Here is a 10,926-nt window from a genome sequence, read left to right on the forward strand (position 1 = left end):
GTCCCTGGTCTCCTGGCCCAGACCGCCGCCCCGGCGCGTCTCTCCCCAGCTCCGGCGGCTCGGTCACTGCTCCTGGCTGTTGGCTGAGCTCTGGAAGCCCCCTCGCCTTAATGCAGCGCCCGCCGACGTCACGGCGGCCAGCGACCAATCAGCGGCTCGAGGTCCCTCTGTAAACCATTCTGCATCCCCCGGCCCGGGAGAGTGCCGGGAGACCGCGTTTAGAGGCTCAGTGGCGGCCGCATCCGCGGCCCGGCGCGGTGCGGGCGGCGGGCAGCGAGGTGCCCGGGCCCCCTCCTGCTCCGGTAAGGCGTCGGTTTCGGTGGGAGGGACTGAGAGAGCGCGGGTGTAGGCGCAGGCGGAGGGCCAAGTTCTGCTGGAGGGTGGGAGTCATCTAAGATCGAGCCTTGTTGAAAGTTGGGGTGCAGCTGGGTCCGGGAGCCTCGGCGGCCCTGGTGTACTGTTGGACTTTGCAATTCAGCAGGTGTTGGCTTTCTTTTCTTTTCTTTTCTTTTTCCCCTTCTTCCTTTCTTGGCCTAGAAGTTTGCCCCGGGCATAGCGCACATCTTGGGGGAGTAGATAGGGGAGGGCGCTTGGCAGCAGAATCTCCCTCCTCCGGTCCCTCCTTTTGTGCCCCCTCCCTCAATCCAGCCAAAGTCCACCGGGTCCCGATCTCTGGGAGATCTGGGTGTCTGTTTCCCAGCGCGGTCTTGCAAAGTTGATTCGGAGGTTTCCTCGTGGGGGCGGGGGAGACCACAGGCGCGGCGCCGGGGCGGGGGAAAGGAGTGGGTGGGGAAGCGCCTCGGGTGAGGAGTTGCAACCCCGGCGAGAAGTTGTGAGAAAACTGTGATCCGGAGACACCTTTTACACACAAAAACAAACGACTAGGCGGGAAACTGCGGGGTGTCAGCGGCGGCGGCTGGGGGATGGTGGTAGTGGCGGTGGAAAGGGGGGCCATCCTCGGGGCTCCACAGAGAGGCTGCAGTGGCTTGGGGTGTGCAGCGCTAGGGCACAGCGGGCCCGGCACTGGCACTCGTCCTCCCCTTTTCCAGGCCCTGGGCTTCCCCCGACACCCTCCGTATTTCACTCCTCGTGGAGCCATACTTCCCTTTTTCTGCTTGGAGTATAAACGCGGGATCACTGCCCACGGGGGCGGACTATCCCAGACGTGGGGGTCAGGTCCCGGTCCTGAGAGCTTTAGCCTCGAAGAGTCACTCTAGATCCCTGGCCCATGCCAGTCAAATAGCAAATTTCGTTTCGACGCTTCATTTCTATGCTTACCGGGATTTCTCCCGAAGTGAAGTCTGAGGTGGCAGGGTTGGGCAGTCTCGCTTTTGCTCCCCTTTTTTGTTTCTTGGGGGAAGGGGTGCTAGGAAGGCGCATTCGGCCCTAGCGGGGAAGGAAATAATGATGCATAGCCAGCCATGTATTTGGGGATTGGCCTTTTGACCCCATTCCCAGTGCGGGGCTCAGAGAGCCCACTCAGGGCAGGGAGCTAAGTTGGGGGAAGTGCGTGCCGAACCGCAATTGCAAAGAACCTGGGCCAGCAGGGACTCCAACGCTCTGCAACTGGAATACCCTCTTCGGACGAACCGGGAAGCCGCTACAGCGAATTTGGTTTGCGCTCCGTTGGACTGGGGTTTTAGGGCTCTGCCAACGCCCCTTTCCTGCCTCCTCGCCTCCGCCCTCACCGCCCTGCAGCCCCGAGGCCCGCCGGCAGTCCTTGCCTTGCCGCCCGCCACCTTTTCATTGGAAGCCGAAGCAGAGGCCGCGGTGCGCCTCTTTGGCGCTCCGCCCATCCTGACCTCCGGGTGCGGGGGCTTCTCCGCACCCCCTCCTCTTACACCTGGGCTCTGGCTCCTCGCTGCGGGGAGGGCGGCGTTGGAGCTGGTTCTCTCTTTATCAGCCCCCTCGGTGACTCTCTCCCAGGCCGGGGCTCAGGGCAGGGCTGGGGACTGGAAGGGCGGTTCTCCAACCTAGCAGGCTATCTTCGCTGATTCAGACTTGGCTTTGTGCTCCTCCTGCGGGCCCAACACTTCCAGGAACAAGCCGACCCTTACGCGGTGCTCCAGGACCCCGGGAGGCGCCAAGAGATGCGTGTCGCGAGGTCCTCTCCTCCTCCACCCGGACCCCGAGGCGCCTCCCCAGCCCTCTGCGTTGGGTGAGGTCCGCGGGGAGGGGCTGGTCCAATCGAGCGGTCCCCACGCTCCCCCCCTCCCCAGCTGTCTCGGTTCTCGCCGCAAGCGCTCTCGACCCAACCGCCCCTTTCTGGAATCTATAGCTGACCGAGTCCCGAGTGGCCCGCCCCCGCCCCCGCCCCAGCTGGGCTCCTTCTCATGCAAAGCAGAGGGGCCGCGGGGGTGGGGGTGGTTGGCGGGGACCTACGGGGCGACAGCTGGACCCGGCTGCCTGTCCTGCCTGAACTCAAGGCCCGTCGCCTCCTTTCAGGTGGACAGGAGGAGGCTGATCCACCCGTTTCGGGGTGCAGGGACCTCGGGATCTCGAAGTGGGTGAAAGAGGGCCCCACCCGCGGGAGGACCAGCACGGTAGGGGAGTTGAGGGCGAGGACAGGACGCGGGCTCTGGGGCATTGGGCTCTGCTTGTCCCGGTGTCCAGATGGCTCCGTAAACTGGTCCACGGGAACCAACCCCGGCGTCTACCAGAGTCCGAGAGCGCAACTCGAGGCGCTCCTCTTGGCTCCTGATTGTAGGTTTAAGTCCAGATTTAACGCCTCCACGGGGATAGTACACGAGATTAATGGTTTGGGTTTTGTTCGCTTCCATTGAGCTTTTATTTTAAAATGTAATTGGTCGCAGAGACAGAGAGAGAAAACTGACCAAATTTGCTGTCTCCGAAGCCTCTCAGTTCAGCTCTGCATTTAAACCAATGTCTGCTTGGCGAAGAGCGCCAACCTTCCCGCCTCACCCTCACCGCCACACTTACTGCCTGCGTCCTAAGTATACACGCGCTTCCCTGCCCAACGCCCTCCCAGTCTCACAGACCCACAACCACGCACACCGCCCCGGGTCCCGTAAATTCTGGACGGGGTGCCGTGAGGGTCAATTTCGCCGCCTAGTCGTCCCTCAGTGGCCGCAGATTCCTCTCCACCTCATCCCCAGGCACTCCTGGAAAAGGCCCCAGAGGCCCCAGGAAGTGGCTTTCACGGTACCACAGGTTTCTCTTCCGAGAGCGCCTTGAGGATCAGCCCGAAAGCAGGGACGCTGCCTGGGAAACTGGAGATGGAGCGAGTTCTGCCAACCCTCCCCAGCCGCGCTGCCAATGGCCCCCTCTCCTGCGCCCCCTTTCCTCCAGCCGCCTCTCGGTTCAAAGCCCCACATCGCCTTGCTACCCGACGTTCCCGCGTGGCTCGCGCGGCCCAGGACCCCAGCCTTCCGGGCGGGCGTGTTCAGCTGCTATAGATCCCGGGAGCGGCGACCGCCCCTGGCCGCTTCCCTCCTTGCCCACCGCGCCTTTGTTCCGCCTAGGACCCCCAGAAAAGCGCGGTGAGGCCGTGAAAGGAGGCGCTTGGGCGCCGGGCTGCAGGAATGCCAGCGGGTCCCTGAAGGAAGAGCAGGGAGCGAGCCGGTGCGTCCTGGACCCTGCGGGACCCGGAGACCACGCAAACTCCGTAGAGACACGGTGAGGACGCGGCAGGTTCAACGCAGGAAACTTTTGGCCCGGGTCCCTCGGATCTGATCGGAGCTCCCGCTCTATCCTTCTTCCTCTCTCGTTCGTTCCTGCCTCAGGCTGCCTTAATCTCACTCCATCACTCTCTACTGGAAATGACCTACTTGTGTACTGCACTTTACAGTTTATATCACTATCTTCCCTGAATCGCGTAGTAAGAGGGGGGATCGATATTACTTTCTTTTTCCTGGAGGAAGAAACCCAAGTTAGGGGATTTTCCCCGAGATCCCTGGGTCAGTGTACTATTGAAGATGAGAAGTTTGGGGGGCTTGTCATCTTGCTCCATTGTGTATTTTGCCCTGGGCACGTTTTCCAAGTCAGGAGTTGCGGGGTGGGGAGGGACCGCGAGGCCGGGACGGGCGGCATCCGGCCGGGCTTCACGGTGTGCGCTCGGTCTGGGTAAACAATGTGGCTTCCCACGAGGGCTGGAGGGACCCTGGGCATGGAAGGTTGGGGAGCGAGGTCGAGCGTGGCGATCTCAGACGCAAGTCAGCGCCGCGCCTCGGAGCAAAGACAGGACGTGGATAGTGCCGGAAGGGAGAGGGTGAGCTGGAGGGGGCAGGAGACAGAGAGAAGCAAGCGTGCGGAGAGGGGCGGGAAAAGAGAATAAGGGCCGAAAAACAGAGGAAAAAAGAGAAGGAATGTGGAAAAGTACGCTGGGATCAAAGGAGGAAAGAGGAGTTGGAGGAAATGCGTGAAAGAGTAGAGGAAAAGGAACGGAAAAGAGACCCAGAAAGACACCCAGCGCCAAAAAAAAAAAAAAAAAAACGGCAACGGGGAAAGGCGCGGAGCCGAGGACCCTGCAGGCGCTGCGGGGCGTCCGGCGGGACTCCGGGGGTGCAGGTATGTGACAGGCGCGTTCGTAGGCGGCAGGAAAGGAGGCGGCGTGTTAGGTGGGAGACTCAGCGCCCGTGGAAAAGCGTGTGAGCGGCTCTGGGCAGGAATCCAACAAATAAATAAAACGTCTAAGACGGCGTGACAACAATGTGTATTTGGGTGCGTGCCCGTGTTCCTCTGTCTGCACACACACTCGCACCCGGTAAGGAAGACAAACGGGGCTCGTGCCTCGGAGTAATTAATCCTCTCACTAATTGACTCTCTCCCCTTACCTAATGGCGGTGGTCACTGCCGATATCTAGAGAGATATCAAGTGGAGGGGGAGAGGGAGAGACCCCCCCCCCCCCAGCTAATCACCTTTGGGACTGGTATTGAGTTCTTTCTGTATCTGGAAGCTCTAAGCTCCCTCTCTTTTGGGGAACAAGGTTCAGTAGAGGTGGCTGCCTCATCAGCCCCTCCGTGTTTGCATTAATAAAGATCTCAGATTAGGGGTGACCAGGAGCCTACTCTACACACACCCTGAGGCCCTTCATCAATCTCTGAGGCTGAAAGCCACCCACTGTCCCTCTGCTGGACATTTCCTCCCTCCAGGCAACACCACAGCTCCCCCTCTCCTGTTGTTCCCCCCTGGGAGCCCAGACCCTGCACCCCCTCCTTTCAGTCACTACTTACTCTTCCCAGGACCTGAGATGTGTCCTGCAACTCCTAGCAGAGCAGGTAAGGTTTTGAATGGCTTGATTAGTAGCCTTGGGTAGATGGAGAGAAAGCAGCCAGAAGGATGAGGTCAAGGCAAGGATGGGAAGAAGCTTCTAGAGATAAACCCACTCAGACATGGGTGGAGAGAGACAGAATCACAGAGGAGAGAAGAGAGCAATACATGCCTGGCAAGAATGAGGCCTCTGGGGACAGAGGAGAAAAAAGGTAGACAGGACACCGTGGGAGAGAGCATCAAGTGTGCAGGAGGGCAGGAAGGTGACCATGTCTCTGTGACTATGAAGGGGACAGTTCTAGCTCTCTGTGTGAGCATGGGCAGGGGCCCCTCTTGGTTTTTGTTTTGTTTTTTTTTTTGAGGTTTTTTGGTGAGGAAGATTAGCCCTGAGCTAACATCTGTTGCCAATCCTCTTCTTTTTGCTTGAGGTAGATTGTCCCTGAGCTAAAATTCATGCCAATCTTACTCTATTTTCTATGTAGGACACTGCCACAGCATGGCTTGATGAGCAGTGTGTAGGTCCATGCTGGGGATCCGAACCTGTGAACCCTGGGCTGCCTAAGTGGAGCGGGCAAACTTAACTACTACGCCACCAGTCTGGCCCAGGCCCCTCTTGTTTTTCCCCACAGCACTCTCCAGTTCTCAGGAGTGGGGAAAGAGCAGGGGAGAGAGTGTTGGACTCAGATCACCCCCTGGTAGCTGAGCCGGCAAGGGAAGAGGCCCAAGGCCCACAGGCTGTCTGGTGATGCAGCTTTGAGGCTTGGGTTTGGGAGGTGAATGTCAACTCTCACCCCTTCAAGGTGGCAGCTTGGCTCTGGTGGTCTCCTCAGAGGCTAAATAAATAATTACTGCGATCCATAAACCACCCAGCCGAAGGAGAGGAAGGAGGGGAAAGGGCAGCTCCCCAGAAAAAGAAATCCACCCCCCCACACACTAACCACATTCTTAGTTGTCCCTTGGGAACATTTGTACATTTGACCAAAGCAAATCCCCAAGCAGTAACAGCAAAATTCGTCACAAGGGCTGGCAGTCCAGAATTAGGGGTTTGGGGTGGGGGTTGGGGGAGTTGGGGGGGGGCGTGGAGAGGGTGAGAAGAGCCGGGTGGTCATGTTTGAGCAGGTGAGAAACTTGACTCTTCTCTCCCTGGGTCTGTCATGCTTTAGAAAGAAAGTGAGCAGGAGGAATAAAGTTCCTGAGAAAAGCAAGAGAAGGGCATATAAAAGGCAAATCCAAACCAGAAAGGAAAGAAAGTGAAGAAGAAAGAAAAAGGCAGGGAGGGGGGAGAGACGCTAATAAAAAAGGGTGAAGGCGCCCCAGGAGGCTGGGCCTCGTCCCAAACCATCCGTCTTCATTGTCTCCGTGTGTGCAAAGGCAACTCCCGCATAAGGAAAAGCCACTATTGGAGCCGCGGCTTTATTTTATATCCTATACATCAGGAGGGAGGCAAAGCTTTATTTTCGCCAAGAGACAGATATTTTATTTCTCTCTTACGGTTTTATGTGTGAGAGATGTCAGGTTGCCACAATGGATGGCTAATGCATAGGCAAGAGGAAGCCGTGTTGGCATGCTGTGTGTCATGGGGTCTTGGGGGGGGAGCGGGCCTGGGATTTAGGGCCGATGAGACACTCTGGGGGATTTCTGCTAAAACATCTCTCTTCATAAATCCAGAAGCATGGTCAGCTCAACAGGGAGAAGAAGGAGTTTTAGAGGGAAAAGAGTTGGGCTTAGTAATAAACGAACACACAAAGGAACCGCTTACCTTCCAACAGGCTTGGGCAGTGGGGCAAGGTGGCCCTGTGGGAGTGCGGAGACCCGCATCCAAACACGCGTGCCATTCGCAGGGAAGTGTTTTCCTGCATCCAATGTTGCTTTACTTAATTTCTTGTTTTATATTTTTCTGCCCTTTTTTTCCCCCTTCACCAGAAATCGCTTTTCACCTCCTCAGAGCCTTGAGGGGAAAGAGCTATTAATTTGCAAATCATCTGATCTGTGAAAGGATCAAGATGCCTGTTTTTCTCTGCTAAATCCAATGTCTTGAGTGGACACACATATGCACACATGAGCCCATCATGCTGCGAATCCTGGGAGCGTGGGCGCCAGATTGGAATGCGAGAAAAGCCGCCCCACCCACGGGACCCGCGGCCGGATTTAGCCTTAGATCCCAAACTGCATAATGTTCATGTCTTTAAACCTGGAGAGAAGGGGGAGAGGAGGGGACAAAGAGACCGAGGGGAGGGTATTAATTAACATGTTCTGTTCAGGACTTAGACTAGTCTCTCCCGCTTCCAACCTCCCAAACCATTTCTTATAAGAGTTGCTTTTATTCATTCTCATGACCTACTCTTAATTTTTTGATATCTTGGTTTATATTCACTGTGGAGCAAAAAGGGGACCCTGCTCTTTCCCTCTTTTCGGGGGATCGGAGGTGGCACAGGATCTCTAGACAATGAACGTGGGGGACCTGGCCATACTGTCCTTAGCTGTGGCCTTTGGGGAACACATTTAACCTTTCCCGGCCTCAATTTCCCCATCTGTAACACGAGGGGATTGGGCTAAATGATTGCTAAGGTCCCTTCCAGCTCCGACCTCCTCTGACCAAATGAGATAATGTGTGAAAACACTTTGTGAACGCTAAAGCCGGACGAATGCCAGGGATTTTTATTACGATTCTAATGAATCCTCTTTTCTCCACATGGATCTCGGCTGTTTAGCGCCAGCAAGCAGGCTAAAGAGGGCCAAAAGCGAGAAAGCTTAGCGGAGATGGAAAAGCTCTGTGGTGTGGACAGAAAAACCCCTGCATCTCCAGAGACATTCTCTCTCTGTGTCCCCCACCCCCACCCCAGGCCTGGTGGGAAGGGGTGGGGAAGAGGAGGCGGCCGTGCTAGGTATGATATGGAGTCAGTTTGTCTCCAAGTGACTGACAGAGGAACCTGATGTGAAGGCGATTTGCAATTGTTTTTTCCAGGAAGAAAGGAAAGAGCAAGGTGTAGCTGATTAGCAAGTTAATTATTTCAGTACCCCAAGGGTTCCAGTGTGGTGGTAAGTTGTCCAGCCCTGGTGTAATTTCACAGTCCATGCATTTCCTGGTGAGCACCTGGGGTGCCCGGGTCTGTCTCTTTCTCCATCCACCTGCCTTATGTCTTCCTGACACACCTGGGAGGTGGGTAGGGGCTGGGGTGGTAGCCGGTGCAGCGTGTATCTTTGGCCTAGGCTGTAGGTGGGGGGCTAGACAGAGAAGAGGGTGGAGGAAGCCTTCTGGCCCTTATTTCTTCTTTAAAAAAAATCTTTTGTTTAATAAATATTAATGAGGCAGGTTATCAGAAAGTGGAGCTGCTCTGAGGTTATTAACCCAGACTTAGCAGGGAAAGAAACTGGGTTTGAGGGGCCCTTTTGCCTCTCACCTCCTTCTAGTCCCGGCCAGCTCTCCAATGCTTGTGTTAGCCAGCTCTGGCCACAACTTGGTCCGCATGGGCCTCCACCAGTCCGACTTCAAGATCTGACTTCCCCTTGGGGGAGGGGAGGGAGGCCTGTGTAGTCAAATGGACCCCTCCCCAGAGAGATAAGTTGGGGTTGTGAACATTAGCCTCAGAATTAGCAGCTTTTGCTGCTCTCTGCTCTCCGGGCTGGTAGGGCCAGCCCCCTGCGGCTCCTCTTGAGATGGACGAGGGGAGGGCTCCCCAGTTTACTTAAGAGTGGTCCCATCTGCTCAGACTGGCCTTTCATAAGGGGAGGGATTTATGCAGTGTCCTTGTGCACAGACCTGGGATTTGCCTGAAAACCTTGGGCCTCTGAGAATATTACTGAACGCTAAAATGTTCAGCCCTGGAGATGATTCACGATTTATCTGCACAGACAGGGCATGTGTTCGTGTATATGTGTGTGGGGGGGGGGGAGGGGCACACACATATTGATGGGTACTTTTCACCATTCTTACTTCTAATCCAAACATTAGGAAACTTTTTTTTTCTGTATTTGCTCAGGAGACAGTCCGTGGCACCGGGCTCTGGAGAGACGACTTCCTGACTTCAGCGGTGTGAAGATGGTACAATACTTTTTGGTGCTGACATTCAGCTGTCCCCCAGGCAGGTTCGCTGATATCCCTGCTGGTGGAGAGGGGCTGGGGGCTGTCTGGAAATATAGCTCTGCTGACAGGGTGGCAGAGGATTTGGGGTCCAATCGCTGTTCAAATTAGACTTGGCAGTCTTTACCTCGGAGGCCTCAGGAGTCTCAGGGGTCTCAGTAGGAGAGAAGTTACAGAAACTTAGAACACAGGAAGGCAGATGTCGGGGGCTCCTTGTCTCAGTCCTTGTACTGCCATGCTAAAGCAAAGCCCAGGGATAGTAGAAAGAGATCCCAGAGAGCAGGGCTGTGAGGTTCCAGGTGGGATCTTGGCCCTGGCTCCTGGGAGATTAAGAATTCCTCTGCAAGTTTTGGAAAGTCCTACAAGAGCCATTTATTCATAATCTTTGGGCAGTAAATGCGACCTCTTTTCACTGCTCAGTGGCTGGTAGGGGAGCATTTCCAGCTTGTCTGGCCCTCATTTGGGAGTCTATCATTTTCTTGCTCATGTTCCAGTTTGGACTTATAGATGAAAACCCCAAACTTCCCAGCGCTTGTGTTTTTCTTTTCTCTCAGGCCATTCATAATCTAGCCAACATTGTAGGCCATTGGCCCACACACATTTTGAAAGGTGAGCCAGCAGGCCTGTTCCTGTGTGCAAGGTCGTTTTCATCCGGGCTCAAGGGAGGATATAGTTTCCCCTTAAAGGAGAGAAGCAGGAAACGATTTCTATGAATCTTTTAACGAAGGATTTACTACTAATTTGATAAGTTCAATGCTCTTTTTACTCATTCTGAGTGAATAACGTTGTCAGTCAACCCAAGCGGCTGCCGAACCTATAAAAATGTGTCCTTTGGTCTCCCTGTTTAACACATGCAGGGGCTTGGCCCTGCCTCTGACAGACGGGAGGAGTAGAAACATTCCAGAGATCAGGTCTCAGAGTGTTATCTCTTCCTCCATCCCAAATCCTCACCCTCCATTTTATCTTTCTTTGCTACAAATGCAGAGACCTCCTAGGGAAGTGTGAAAGGATGGGTTTTAATCAGGTTTAGAGAAGGAAGGGGAATAAGTTGAACCCAAAGAAAGATGGGGACAGTTGGAATTTTTTGATGATGCTTTGTTATACCTCTCATGTGTTGTATATTATATCCTACAAATTATGCATTTATTGCAAGAATCTACAGTGTATATGCGGCATTTGCCAAATGCTGCTTGGCCAAAACAGTGTTAAATAAAATTGTAAGAAATGCGGCCAGGGTCTGGCGTGCGTTATTTAATTCTATCAATGATAAACAATGTTAATGTGTAGCGTCTCAGTTGGCACAATATCATGTTTCATTTATATACGCCGAGATATATTTAAGCATGAAAGATACAGTTTTCCAACACATATATTTCCCAATGATTACTTAGGAGAAATGTGATGGAAACGGCAGAAACCTTTTCTCTCTCCCCATAAACTTGCACCCTGCACACACAGACTGCCAGTCACACATATTCCCACGGCCAGCCAGCCACGTACGTGTTAGCCTAGATGTGCCTAAGTGCAGAAACCTGGATGTACATTTACAGAATCTCCACTTATATTTCCCAGTGGAGGAATGTTTATGACGACGTGTACGTGGCTGGCCGGCCGT

The 10,926-nt window shown here is 54.6% G+C and overlaps 1 long non-coding RNA gene across 1 annotated transcript; it reads left to right on the top strand.

The window, feature by feature from the left end:
* Window positions 1-197: 197 nt before the first annotated feature.
* On the top strand, window positions 198-10,540 carry LOC139040030 (uncharacterized). Its single transcript, XR_011493715.1, has 3 exons — window positions 198-302; window positions 3,483-3,636; window positions 9,211-10,540. It is a non-coding gene; the product is annotated as an uncharacterized lncRNA (long non-coding RNA).
* Window positions 10,541-10,926: the final 386 nt, after the last annotated feature.

The sequence above is a fragment of the Equus asinus genome, chromosome 13, assembly GCF_041296235.1.
Source record: "Equus asinus isolate D_3611 breed Donkey chromosome 13, EquAss-T2T_v2, whole genome shotgun sequence".
Lineage (NCBI taxonomy): Eukaryota > Metazoa > Chordata > Mammalia > Perissodactyla > Equidae > Equus > Equus asinus.